Raw genomic sequence first — 13523 nt, 5'->3', positions numbered from 1 at the left:
ATTGCTTTATGTTCATTTCTTTCCTCGCAACCACTTCCACTTGAATAATTTTCAACCGAATGGTTTGGAACCGATTCGACATGTCTCTGCATAGGCAACATGCATTACCTTACTTTATATGTAATCAAGCCTAGGTCTCTATGGCAGGTAGGAGGGTAAACCGGTATTAGATAGGGTAGGTAAGTAGGTAAGGCAGTTGAGGAGAAAGGTAAAATAAGGTAATTCCGCTCAAACCGGTGCTTAGGGATGTTGCACATTTAATCATTTCGCATGAACAGACTCGACCAAACCAGGTTTGCAACTAATTAAGTTAATTTCGGTCTATGCTAATGAAAGAGATTTTATTTCCGATTGACCTTTACATAGATTTGATTGTTAATGTTTTGATTGAAAACAATTTTATAGAAAAGTAAAAGATAGCTAGAGTTTCCACCAGTGAAATTACAAAGGTATGGGTTTTCATTTTTCGGAACCTATAATTGCAAAATGGTGATTTTTCCCGTATTTGTACTGTATTACAAATGTTATTTTTTGTACTTTAATACGTATTAAGGTATCTCTTGTTTTATAAACATGAAAATGTCATTCCACAATTCATATACCATTTTACGATGATAAGTTCTCAACACCATCGTTATTTGTAGAAATGGAGGATGCAAAAATGTTTGTATACAATGTAAAAGCAAGACAAAATTAAGCAGCGCAAATGAGTACAGGCCTCTTCGAATTGTACTGCACAATAACCAGCTTTTCATTTATTATTGTATTTATATACGTGCATGTTCTAACTGTTTTGTCAGTAGAAAATAAGCACTTTCTTATCTGTTTAATCAGTGAAAGATTGTACATGTTTCGAAATATTTACATAATAGTGTCCTCCTTGATTAGCTTATGTAAGGCACAGAGCCTATGGTATTTGGAAATGCATATTTTGTCCTGTATATCATCGTCTCCTAGTGTCTAGGAACTACCAGCTACCTACAAAATTAGTTTTCCTGTATTGTAAAACAATGTTGTACGGAGAAGCATTAGTGCCAGTTGCGTTTTATTTATTAACTCGAAATTTCGAGATACTAACTCGAAATTTCAAGTTACGTAAATTGAAATTTCGGGTAAGAATGGACCGATCGACCCACCAACTGATCGACCGACAAGCTCACTCCTATATATCCCCAAACTTCGTTTATGGGGGTATGATAATTTCACAGTATGATCTAGCCTATCTGAGGTACCCAAGTTACTAAGTATGTGGTGAATTTGGCCTTTGACCTCATGACAGCGGAAGTCATCTGCTAAGCGAAGAATATCAACTTATTTATCTATGGTGTTTTTTTATTATTTTTTTTTTGGTCGAGTTGAACATCACACCCACACATTTATAGGTCATTGGTGACTTCCCAGTTTTTCATAGTTGACAAAGACCCCAGGTGCCCATTCGTGCATAATTTCAGACACGGGCATACACATGGGTAGAACTGCTGACGTTCCACAAGCTAACAGGATGTTTCCTCACATAAAACAATTCTATACCCAAAATGACATTTCAAGTCCACAGCAGTGAGGTGTATGTGATTTAAAGCCAGCAACCTGAACCAATCGGCCACTGAAGCCTCTAAGGATTTTATTTACAGTTTCACTTCTGCAAGCCCAAGAAATAATTGACAGAAGAACCATCTTAAATCCAAAAGCCATTGTACGAGTTAGAGTTAGTAACCCGAAATTTCGAGTTAGTATCTCGAAATTTCGAGTTAAGTATCTTGATAAATAAAACGCACCTGGCACTAATGCTCTTCTGTAATGCTGTGTCTAATATGTTGCTTCATATAGTTCACGTGTTTGATAAACAAATGTACACTTTAAAATGAATTGTAAAAAAAATTCAAATTGAAAGTATAATTAAAACTATCAAAATTACAACTACTGCTTCTTATCCAATCAGACACAAGTAAATGTATAGCTTTTAGTACGGGGGCCAACAATGTCTACTATGCAGCCCTCCCTAGACTTTTTTCATAGGTACCAAATTGTTCGGCAGGACCAACTCTTTCCAAATAAAAATGTTCCCTTAAAAAACTCTTTTGAACTATATATGATTTCACTGTTTCCATGGCAACAGTTCATTTTTGGAAAGGACAACAATATGGACGATAATCAGTCATATCTTGGTCAGTTTTGGTGATAAAACAATGAAATGGTATCAAAATGGAGCAAAGACATTGGCCTTTAAATAGCAGCACTTTTATGTTAATTATCTAATTTACATATTCATGAATATTAATGAGAATTTTACAAAATGATATAATTTTGTTAAAAAATAACATTTTTGAAGTTTCAAATCAATTTAAATTTACAAATCAGTTTTGAGCTGGACTTCAAGTCTCTCAGTGTTTTCTATAATATTATTTTGTTACTCTTATGTATTTTTTTACTCCAAACTAGGTTTGCTTAGCTAATTTGCATAAAATGAACCAGTGCCTCAAACAACGAATACAATTCTGAGACCATTAAAACTGAATAAAATGATATAATTTATTGTTATCAATGAAATAACGATTTTTATGTGATCTATAATGTTCGAAGACATAGCGTTAACACTTAATTGAAGGAGGATAATAATGTAACATACATTACACATGTTACGTTACCATTTCAACAACCTTGTTTTATTGCATCAGTTATTCAGAAAATATTCCAAAACATAATTAATATTAGTTTTTTGTACTATAAGAATACAATATGCTTCTTTACTTGTCAGACAGTGAGATGTTTTTCCGTAACACACTTTAAAATACGTTACTACGTTACTACTACCATTGGTTTTTTAAAAGATATTTAAGAAGAAATTGAAACCATAATTGTCACATACTGATTTATCTAAACTTTTAGGGGTAATTTTTATGATATTTTTCTTCTGTTATTTCAGAAATTGCCTAAAATATATATTGCACCATCCATGTAACTATGATTTCAGATGGAATGATATTCAATTTCAATAAAACACACAATAATATCAATCTTTGCATTCATATGATCATACAGCTGAAATGTGCAGTCTTCCTGTGAGTAAAAATCAAGTTTTATAAAAAGTATGTTTTGAATTTAGAAATAGTAGCGTTCAAAACCAACACAGTTAGCCCAATAGGAGGAATCATAGTGTCTTGAGTCAGATATCTGGATGAGGCCTTTGTTCTCCATGACGATTCGATAAAGACATCGTGCCTGAAGTCAATCGACTTCCACCTGTTTAATACGGAGAACTTAGCACTTACCTGTAGAGAACTGAGTAGTTCCAGTACAGAATCCAGGGACACTTGTAAGGTTAACTGCCCAACATTACATGACTGAATTTCTGTTGCAAAGCGGTGCTAAACCAAAACTAACAAACAAAAGAATATATGCAGGTATTTAAAGTAAGAACTTTAGATTTATAACTTTAACCAGATTGACAAAACTGTTATCTTTTAGTGATACCAAATCAAGATATAAGAACTATGTTAAACTTGACAGATATGAAATAAAGAAAACTATTGTAGTCATTTTGAAACATTTACAAGAATGACAGAATGTACAAAATATTTTTTTTAATATTTCAAACTGTACAGACAAGGACTAAATTGTACTATGTGGTGGAATATTCCTGGATATGCTGGAACATTAAGAGAAACACTAAGAGAAACTATGCATCAACCATAACAAATAAAGTTTGAACACCAATTGAATTAGGTATAAAAGGCTATGATAAAGGCATGACCTGTCTTTGTCAAAAATCAAAACAACAGCAAGAGACTTGAGAGCATGATATAAATTGCTTCAGAATCAAGGTGTAATCAAATATCATTCATAAAGAATAAAGTGAATTTTGGAGAGCCTATGATCTTCTTTTGTCCATTTTATAAATATTATGTTCCAAAGCATCACATAATTCATAACAGTTAACCAACAAGATAGCAAATATGCTATAGTAGGTAACATTAAAGTGAAAATATCGTAAGTCGCAACTTCATCAAGACGTGCAGAATGTGATTCCTGTATCACTGCTGCCTCAAACTATGTGCAGTTCATATTTTTCAGACATTTCATCATGATTTTAGATTCAGAATTTACTAATCCATTCGATTTTACAATAACAGAACAATGTTTAAGCTTGTGCTAGGGGCATGAGGGCAGTGTCACGTTTCACTACATCTAATGAACAGACAATCAAATCAAGTCAGCTATTACTTTGCTTGGTTGTGTTCTTATGCTTCCTAAGGATCATATTAAAAATTATTCACTTTCACAAAAATAGTCTTAAAGTGCCCAAGTGATGGTTTGTTAGATTTTCTGGTCCTTTTGGATCATGTTTCCTAAAACAGAATTCCGTTTTAGCCGGTGCTTTGGGGTGGAAGGTGTGTTTCTCATGTCATTACCTCCCATAAACAGACTTGATCCAACTGAGTCTGCTATTTATTTACTTGGTTGCAGTCTTTGCTTCCAAAGCATCTTCTTAAAGTCTATAATAATTGCAAAATGTTTTCAGTGTCGTGCAGAAGGCACTCAGTATCTTCCTAGCAGTTTTGAGTAGCATTAAGTTTTTTTTCTTAACAAGTTTCATAACATTGATGAGAATGATTCAAATGTCTTCCTACATATTTCTAAATACAACAAAATACAGTAGTAACGTATTTTAAAGCGCCGTTATGGAAAAAAATCTCATTGCTTGAGAAGTATGGAACTATACTATTTTATAAGAGTATTCAATAACTTGATAACTAAATATTCCTATACTATTTTCTACGAAAGTACGATATAATAAAACAACATTACTGGAATGGTAATGTAACATGTGTAAAGTACAAACAGATTCCTTCTTCAAATATGTATTTACACTATATTTTCATATGATGCAGCTCAAACAATCACCAGTTTATTGATCACAGTTTATTTCATCATGTTGTTCAGTTTTAGTTATATCTTGTTTCCAGAGATGTCTGTTTTAGAATAGTTTCATTATATGCAGATTAGCTAAAATACCTAATGTAGAAAAAATGTTTACCTTCAGAGTTACAAAATACTATTCAAGAAAACACTGAGAGACATTAAGACCAGACCAAAACTGTACCATATATATTTTCTAAATAATTGATGTAATAAAACAAGGTTATTGAAATGGTAACGTAACATGTGTAAAGTATGTTACATAATGATTCCTCCTTCAAATAGATATTTAAACTATATTTCTAAACAACATAGCTCACATAGTGTTATTTTATTGATAACAATTAATTATATCATTTTATTCAATTTAAGTGGTATCTCGTTTCCTGAGATGTTGGTTGTGGCAGTGTTTCATTTTATGCAAAGTAGCTAAACATACCTATTTTGGAGAAAAAATATTACCATCAAAGTTACAAAAATACTATTAAAGAAAACACCGAGAGACTTTCAAAACTGTTCGGTACATTTAAATTGATTTGAAAATATTATTTTCTAATAAAATGTCATTTTGTAGCATTCTAATTAATATTCATGAATATGCAAATCAGTTAGTTAACATAAAAGTGCTATCTAAAGGCCAGTGCCTTAGCTCTATTTTGATACAATTTTTGTTGTTTTATCACCAAAACTGACCAAGATATGACTGATTATCATCTCTATGGTTGTCCTTTCCAAAAAAGAACGGTTGCCATAGAAACAGTGAAATCATATATAGTTCAAAAGCTGCTGAACAATTAGTGCCTATGAAAAAGAGTCTAGGGAGGGGTGCATGGTAGACGTCATTGCCCCACCCCCACCATACATACACCTATTTTTTCGTACCTGGTGGAAAACCCAGATAAGTATATCACACACAAAATTATAACAAACTTTCAAAATATGTATTCATGTTCCCGACAAAATAGGTTATGATATCGAGGTCGATTTCATAAAAGGCGAACTTGATATTCATAAACACAGCAGAAGCGCCTACTTGGCCTGAACAAATAGATAATATATATTCTAAATAGTCAACGGATTACAAAATTCAAATATTGAAATTCACGTAAGGAGAGGTAGTCTTAAAATTTTCTAATACATTTTTTTGTATTTATTTGTTTACATCTCCACCTTGTCATTGCTCCTGTTTTGTATTACAAGCCGGGAATAAGATTACACATCGTGGACGATCATGTCTTTTATAGATTATTGAATAATATAATATTTGCATATTTTTATCATTTTTAGCACGACTATACGAAGTATATGGAGAGCTATCCTACTCGCCCCGGCGCCGGCGTCGGTGTCGGCGTCTTTCCGCGTCCATATCTTGGTTAAAGTTTTGATGCACTTTCTCTTTTTTCTCCTTATCTCTGTTATTACTTGATGGATTTGCTTCAAACGTAAAATAGTTATTTCATCATCATCACCCACATCATCTGGCACAATGGGCATAACTCTCACACCAATATTTTATGAATTACCCTACTTTTTACTTAAAATTTTTGGTTAAAGTTTTGGTGCACTTTCACTCTATCTCAGTTATTACTAAATGGATTTGATTCAGACTTAAAATAATTGTTCCACATCATCATCCACATCTTATGACACAAGGATTATAACTCTGGCACCAATTTTTCATGAATTAAATTTCAGGTTAAAGGTTTGATGCACTTTCATCTGTTATTACCAAACGGACTTGATTCAAAAGCTGTAGCACATCATCACCCACACCTTATGACAGAAGGGCCATAACTCTGGCACCAATATTTCATGCATTATGCCCCTTTTTACTTAGAATTCCAGTTTATTGTTGGTGCACGTTCACTTTATCTGTGTTATTACTTAATGAATGTTATTCAAACTTAAGCTAGTTTTTCCACATTGTCGTCTTCAACATATGACACAAGGTCTATAATTCTGGCATAAATATTTAGTGACTTATGTCCCTTTTTTACTTAGAATTTCAGTTTAATTTTGATGCTTTTTCGCTATATCGATCTCTATTGTTACTAAATGGATTTCATTCAAACTTAAAACGGTGGTTTCACGTGTCACAATGTTCATGATGCTGGCACCAAAATGCTACGAGTTATGCTCCCTTTTTACTAGAATTTCTGGTTCAAGTTGTAATGCACTTCTGTTCTATCTCACTTATTTAATTATTTAATTCAAACTTCAAATAGTAACTTCATATTGTTAGCCACATGATATGACACAATGTCCTGGTGCATTTCTTTTGCAGAAATTTCAATGAATTATGTCTCTTATATATTTATCTAATGTTTTGATACACTTCCCTATCCCTGTTATTACTAAATACATTTGACACAGACATAAGCTTTTGTCCAATATCTTCATCCACATTGGAGTAATTAAACACTTCAGTGACAGCTCAAGCTTCCTCACATGTGCCCAGTTTCACTATCCAGCATCAAAATAGTCGAGCGCGCTGCCTCCTGTGACAGCTCTTGTTAAATAAACAAATTAATCATGCATACATTCCGTCTTGTTAGTTTTAGTAGCTATTTAAGTATGAATTTTTTAATAACATAAGGAAGTTAAACGACCTTGTTAGGATGGTACCCGGCCTCAATAGCTTCCTATACGGCGGGATGGATTAAGCAGAGGACAGGTAATGATATATGCCAGAATTGTATTGTGTTATTTGTATTGATAATCTTTGTCAGACGAACATTAGATTGGCTACATTGCTTTTATTGATACGTGAAAACGGTTATAAACAAAAATAAACTGGCTAACCAATCGAATTCTGAAAAACTTCTACATTGTCCAGTGATACGATGCAAATCTGATAGCAATATTTTAAGGTAACGTTGAAACTATTGTAGCATACTTTTTCATTTTCTCTCTTCTTCTCTTCTTCTGCCAATACTGTGCATATCCCGTCTGGAGCATTTTCGCACATTTTATATATTCACATCCATATACATGTTTTATAAAACAATGATATTGATATTGTTATTTTGAATCATGGTTTGCGAATTTGAAAACAAAAATGTCAAAATAATGTATTGTTTATTGGTGCGAAACATGTAAACAAACAAAGAGGTTATTGTATTATGATACAGCACGTATACATGTATAGAAGTCGCAACTTGACCGCGATGGTTGACAATAGGCTGATTATTCATATCGATTATTTCATTATAGAAATCAAGGGTGCTTAGGGTAGCCGTGTATATTTATATGTAATTAGTTTGTATACAGTGCAGTAGCAAAGTATATATAGTTACATTTGATCAGTTAAAACTTTCCAATACACTGATTCATATTTACACAAATTTATATTTCCTTTTTCTCGTGCAGCTCGTGTTTTACGTACACTCCTTTTTAATAATAGGTTGTGCCTCATTATGTATTATAATGCAAAGGTCAACCATCGGGGTCAAGTTGCGTCCAGCCCGCCCGCTTAGCTCAGTAGGTAAGAGCGTTGGTCTACGGATCGCGGGGTCGCGAGTTCGATCCTCGGGCGGGGCGTATGTTCTCCGTGACTATTTGATAAACGACATTGTGTCTGAAATCATTAGTCCTCCACCTCTGATAATTCGTGTGGGGAAGTTGGCAGTTACTTGCGGAGAACAGGTTTGTACTGGTACAGAATCCAGGAACACTGGTTAGGTTAACTGCCCGCCGTTATATGACTGAAATACTGTTGAAAAACGGCGTTAAACCCAAAACAAACAAACAAACAAACAAGTTGCGTCCAGTGTACTACTCCCGCACGATTATTTAAACGACAACATGTTTATATTATTGTTTGATTTTTATGGTTCTCATGCATCGTTGAAATCAAAAAGATTGTCAATGATAGAAGTTATGTGCGTGCCGGATTTATAAGAAGATTATATTACATTGTACTTTACACCCTCTTTTCATAATCAATCGTGTAGGAGCTGTTGCAGTGGGCGGGGTGAGTGGGGGAGGGGGTGACCTGCCGAACTTAAACAGCAAACAAAAAGGAGAGCTATACTATTCACACCGGCGTCGAAGCTTTTATTAAACGGTAATATCTTGTATACCATTAAAAATATTTACTGCAAACTTTGAACACTTGTTTGTTGTAACAGTCTTGAGCTGTAGGCAGGATTACATAACTCTGTCAAGTATTTTGGCTGAATTATGGAAATGTTTGGACTTGGAAATCGGTTCAGATTTCGTACAAGTTCATGTTTTGTAAAAATTATTTGACATGCGCCGTTGACATTTTGAACAAGTGTTTATCATATTAGTCTCTACCTGTAGGCATGAGTACATAATTCTGTCAAGTATTTCGGCTGAATTATGGCCCTTTTTGGACCTGGAAATTGGTTTAATTTTCGTACATACATGCTTTGTCAAAACTATTTGACATGTAACTTTGAAACTTTGAACCCTTGCTTATCATAAAGATTTCCATCTTTAAGAAAGAGTACATTACTTCGTCATCTATCATAGCTGAATTATGGCCCTTTTATGGACTTGGAAATCAGTAAAGATATCATACCAGTCCATAATTTGCAAAACCTGTTTGTCATATGGCTTTGGAACTTTGACCACTCGTTTACCATGATAGTTTACATACATAACTAGGACAAAGACTGTAGCTCAGTTATGGCCGTTTTACACATAGAAATTAGTTACCATTCCATATTTAGTCTCAACTGTTTAATAAATGGCTTTGAAACTTTGAAAACTTTCTTACCAGCATGTTCAAACTTTACCATATAGTGCAAGACTTATCAAAATCCAGAAATACAGGTATATGGTTTGTCTCATCTATATTTTTTGTCTGAAAATCTCTGGTAATATTTTGACCACAATCTTCCATCAATTCTTCGAATAGCCGAGCTTGCTGGCAACACACATCTCTTGTTTACCTTTATGTCTCAGTCACAAATAAAACGGGCGCAGTCCGATTTTTTAACTCACAGGGCACGAAGTGCTCAATGTGAGCTATTGTGACCGGTCATTGTCCGGCGTCCATCGACGGACGTCGTCCGTCGTCCGTCAACATTTGCCTTGTGAACACTCTAGAGGCTACGGTTGTGACACTCTGGAAACCACAATTTATGTTTGAAACTCATGAGAATTAGTCAGAATGTTTGTCTTGATGATCTATAGATCAAGTTCGAATCTGGGTCATGTGGGATCAAAAACTAGGCCACCTGGTCAAATCAAATGAAAAGCTTGTGAACACTCTAGATGCCACAGTTGTTATCCAATCTTAATGAAACTTGGTCAGAATGTTTGTCTTGATGATGTCTAGGCAAAGATTGACACTGGGTCATGTTGGTTCAAAAACTAGGTCAATAGGCCAGATCAAAGGAAAAGGTTGTGAACACCCTAGAGGCCACAGTAATGATCAAATCTTTACGAAACTTGGTCAGTATGTTTAGCTTGATGATTCATAGGTCAAGTTCGAAACTGTGTCATGTGGGATCAAAAACTATGTCACCCGGTCGAATCAAAGGAAAAGCTTGTGAACACTCTAGATGCCACAGTTGTGAGTCAGTCTTTATGAAACTTGGTCAGAATATTTGTCTTGATGATCTCTAGGTCACGTTCGAAACTTGGTCATATGGGAACAAAAACTAGGTCACTAGGCCAGATCACAGGGAAAACTTGTGAACACTCTGGAGGCCACAGTTGTGACCCAATCTTAGAATGTTTGTCTTGATGATGTCTAGGCCAAGTTTGAAACTGGGTTGTGTTGGGTCAAAAACTAGTACATTAGGCCAGATCAAAGGAAAAGGTTGTGAACACTTTAGAGGCCACGGTTGTGACTCAATCTTTATAAAGATGTCTAGGCCAAGGTTGAAACTGTGTCGTGATGGGTCAAAAACTAGGTCAGTAGGCAAGATCATGAGAAAAGCTTGTGAACACTTTAGAGGCCACAGTTGTGACTCAGTCTTTATGAAACTTGGTCAGATTGTTTGTCTTGATGATTTCTAGGTCAAGTTGGAATCTGAGTCAAATGGAGTAAAAAACTAGGTCACATGGTCAAATCAAAGGAAAAGCTTGTGAACACTATAGAGGCATTAGTTGTGACTCAGTCTTTATAAAAACTGAATCAGAATATTTGTCTTGATAATTTCAAGGTCAAGTTTGAAACTGGGTTATGTAGGGTCAAAAACTAGGTCACTAGGCCAGATCAAAGGAAAACCGTGTTAACACTCTAGAGACCACAATTTAAGTTTGAAACTCATGAGAATTAGTCAGAATATTTGTCTTGATGATCTATAGGTCACGTTCAGATCTGGGTTATGTGGGATCAAAAACTAGGCCACCTGGACAAATCAAAGAAAAAGCTTGTTAACACTCTAGAGGCCACAGTTGTGACCCAATCTTTATGAAACTTGGTCAGAATGTTTGTCTTAAGGATTCCTCAAATAACATAGTCCATGGAGATGCTTTTCCCTTTTTTTCGGGATTCTTCAAATAACATAGTCCATGGAGATGCTTTTCTCTTCTCTTCGGGATTCCTCAAATAACATAGTCCATGGAGATGCTTTTCTCGTCTTTTCGGGATTCCTCAAATAACATAGTCCATGGAGATGCTTTTCTCGTCTCTTCAGGATTCCTCAAATAACATAGTCCATGGAGATGCTTTTCTCGTCTCTTCAGGATTCCTCAAATAACATAGTCCATGGAGATGTTTCTCTTCTCTTCGGGATTCCTCAAATAACATAGTCCATGGAGATGCTTTTCTCGTCTCTTCAGGATTCCTCAAATAACATAGTTCATGGAGATGTTTTTCTCTTCCCCTCGGGATTCCTCAAATAATATAGTCCATAGAGATGCTTTTCTCGTCTCTTCGGGATTCCTCCAATAACATAGTCCATGGAGATGTTTCTCTTCTCTTCGGGATTCCTCAAATAACATAGTCCATGGAGATGCTTTTTTCTTCTCTTCGGGATTCCTCAAATAACATAGTTCATGGAGATGCTTGTCTCTTCTCTTCAGGATTCCTCAAATAATATAGTCCATAGAGATGCTGTTCTCGTCTCTTTGGGATTCCTCAAATATTCGGGATTCCTCAAATAACATAGTCCATGGTGATGCTTTTCTCAGAAAGGAAGAAATGTTCCAGACTTTCAAGTAAGGTACTTTGTCAGGTCAACCCCTTGCACGTGCAATGACAACAGATGAGACAAAACGTAAAGCGCAAATATAATTGTACGGAACCATATCCGTATGGTCTCAATTGATTTTGCAGAAGGCACAACAGTCATAGGAAGTGCCCGACAAAACAAGCCAGAAGACAAGTATCAAAGCAACTTAGTTCCAAATGGTTTTAAGAACTGTCTGTCATGGCTTCCACCTGTTCCTTTAGAAACACTAAAAAGTGAAACTGTCAAAGGATTGAACATGAAACAAGAGCTGTGTCTCAAAATTTTTGTGTCAGGACTATTTTTGAATAAAACATTTTTTTTTACAATTTTACCAAATACAATTGAAAAGTCCTACAGGGAAAGAAATCAAGCTTAACAATCTTCAGCTTATTACGGTTAGTGTCAACTTTCCTCAAGTAGCAGATAGGCTCCGTATATATAGAATATATCGTCATCAGAGTAACACATTTTCTCCATCCAATTGCTCAATAACTAATACAGTCTCAAGGAAATGGCCGTTTGTTTGTTTGTAAATACGTGAAGTTTTTGAGCAGTTTTTTTCTTGCTTAACATCCCTCTGAATAATATGGCTAAAAGCTTAGAGTAAAAGTCCGTAATAGGCTGACATAAAATTTTATGTTTCGAGATCCATTTTCGATTGACTTTAGCTATTTCTATAAACGAAAATATCGCCATTTGCAACATGAACACAAATAGTAGCACTAACTGGAAAAAAATATTAAACTGTAGTTGATTAATTATCAGATTTTGTGTACATTTAATGCTGGTCTGGAGTTTCATTAACAAAAGATATCAACGAAATTTTTCGAAGTACAGTTCGCGCTCAATCAGTGCATTCCAAAAATTCAAATCTTTTATCGTAGCCAAACAATGATTTTAGATAGGTCTGACAGGCGAATTTCAAGACATGAAAACTCATAAAGTTTTAAAGATTTAAGGAATGAGTCTAAACACATTATCCAAATATCTTCACCGAGAATTAATCTAACAGTATGTCGAGAACAAAATTAGCAAAAGTCCCTAGGAAATTAGAATTTCATTACTAAGTTAGATCATGATGTGAAAATATTCTCAGCTTTCACCTTAATGTTCATGTATGACGCATGGAGGATACAGTGCTTTAAACACGCATTGAGATATACACACATAACTCACCAAGTTTTATTTTTTTATATAAAATTCCCCCACAAACACTACCATACACTTTTTCTTTCCAACTTTACTCTCTGAAATCATTCGCGGCATCACTTCTGTTAGTGTTAGACTGTGGCAGGAACTTGGAAGTGTTGAAATGATATGGAATTTCATTCTATGTTTTACTTTGATCTTACAAATAGCCTCAAAATCATAGCACTTTTCCAGCTGTGGTGATCAATGAACCCCGTCCAAAGATTATTCCAGGCACGCGTGGGGACATTGGTAGAATCACTG

This window comes from Mercenaria mercenaria, chromosome 1 (genome assembly GCF_021730395.1).
Source record: "Mercenaria mercenaria strain notata chromosome 1, MADL_Memer_1, whole genome shotgun sequence".
In the NCBI taxonomy this organism is placed as follows: Eukaryota; Metazoa; Mollusca; class Bivalvia; order Venerida; family Veneridae; genus Mercenaria; species Mercenaria mercenaria.
Note: the sequence above shows the minus strand (reverse complement) of the source record.